Raw genomic sequence first — 2,133 nt, 5'->3', positions numbered from 1 at the left:
AAATAAATTAAGAACTGATTCAGAGAGAGACTAAGACTAGGCCAATCTAGGGATGGGGATTCTCACAGTGGGTAGTGACTTATTCTCAAGGGAAACCCTTGTGCACACAGAAAAACACAATTCTAAGTCTACTCCTCTTCTAAGTACAGGCACTTCATTGGTTAATAATTCAAATGTCTTGAGCCGAGAGCTGGCTCAAATTCAAAGCCAGAAGCAGGGAGAGCCTCCATGGCAAGAGCATCCCCTCTTATTTCTCCTTCCTACTCAGGTACTCTGTGCTCTTGGGAGGGCCTCTACTATGAAGGATGAAGGAACTAATGAATACCTTCACACTGGAAGCTTAATGACAACATGTTACTCTTTCCAAGGGTGTTTGCATTTCAAAAGAGAACAGACAGTATAACCCCAAGGAATGAATCCCTAATAGTGGCATTTCAGAAATATGATACTTGGAGAAGGAAGTTACAAGTGGTGAGGAAATAGGCTGGAGGAGGCTTTCCAGCACCCCTCAAATTACAGATATACTTTTTCTTCCTTGACAATACGTAAAAACAACATGGTGTTGACACCTTCTCAAAGTACTTCGTTTCTCCCCACTGTCTACAGGGTCAAGTCCATGCTCCTCAGTGTCTAACTTTCAAATCTTCTCAATTTTTCCAGCCTCATCTTCCAAGGCTCCCCTGTATAACTTCTTCACTCCACTCATTATCTCCCAAACACACCTTCACTTACACACTTGCCTCATGAGGCTTCTCCCTGGAATTCCCTCCAACACTAACTTCTTCCAACTTCAACCCTATTCATTCTTCAAGGGGCAGTTCAAATCCCACCTCCTCTATCAAACCTTCCCTAAGCATCCCAACCAAAAGGAATCTCTTGCCAAATATTTGCTTGCATTCCTCCATTATAACTAAAATGCAGAAAAATACAACACCACACAGTGACTGGAATTGGATGGGTCTGGTTTCATAACTATCTTCTATCATTTTCTACAAACTGTGTGAACCTGGGTAAGCAGCCTATCTCTTTGGACCTTATTTTCCTCATGTTTAACAGGGGGAGGGGGATAGTAACTATCTCAGAAAGTTATAATCACTAAATGGGATAATTCATAAAAAGCACTAACCCAGTGCCTGAATGAATAATCGTTATTGTGGTATGCACACCCTCACAACTCTAGGAGAACCCTGGAATATTTCATCAAGGCCTCTTTCTCCTTGCTTTATGTACTGCCTCCCTGTGTCTTCCATCTTGCCTTCCTAATTTGACCTGCCAGAGTATGTTAGATATTATTAGCTGTCCACCAAAATCTGTTCGTCTCTTTTTTCTGGAAACATGGAGAGAGACTAAATTATCTAAACTTTCTTGCAGTTAGGTGTGGCTCTGTGACTACACATGCACTAGACTTGTGTTCTAGTTTCATCTTTCTCAGTAAATTTCTTAAAAACCTGGCAAAAGCCACTTTACCTCCCTTGATTGTAATACTCTCATTTGGGAGATGGGGGTATAATAAATTATAATGACTACAGTAAAAATAATCTTTCCACATTACTCTCCCCAAAATTCAGGGACTGAGTCTCTTATTTCCTAAATGTTCCCAAATATACAGAAATATTTCATAACCATTAAGGGCTCTGTAAATGTAGCCAAATAACCAATGAGGCCCTAGATGACACACATGGCCTTGGGTAATCAGGAAAGAAAGGCAAGAATACATTTGTCTTCACCTCTAAAAGTCCACATAAACCCTGGAATATTGTATCAGAATGAATATCCACAAAGGCCAACACTAATTATAACTAAAATAAATATTATAACTGAATCATCCTTCTTTACCGACTCAATAAAATATCCAATTTCCATTATTCTAAAAGCACTCTTGAAGAAAAGAGAGAAGAATTAAATTATTAAAAGAATAAAAGAGTGGACACCACCACTGAATTTACAGAAACAAAATGGATTATAAAGGAATACTAGGAACAACTGTAGGCCAATATATCAGATAACCTACCTACATGAGTTTGAAAAATTCCTAAAACGACACCAACCAGTGAAAGTGACTCGACAGTAAACAGAAAATCTAAACAGACCTATAGTAAGTATGAGATTGAAATAATAATTTGTTAAATTTCC

Source organism: Neophocaena asiaeorientalis, unplaced genomic scaffold (assembly GCF_003031525.2).
Source record: "Neophocaena asiaeorientalis asiaeorientalis breed wild unplaced genomic scaffold, Neophocaena_asiaeorientalis_V1.1 scaffold740, whole genome shotgun sequence".
Taxonomy (NCBI): Eukaryota; Metazoa; Chordata; class Mammalia; order Artiodactyla; family Phocoenidae; genus Neophocaena; species Neophocaena asiaeorientalis.
The sequence above is the reverse complement of the archived record's forward strand: the minus strand, read 5'-3'. Positions refer to the sequence as shown.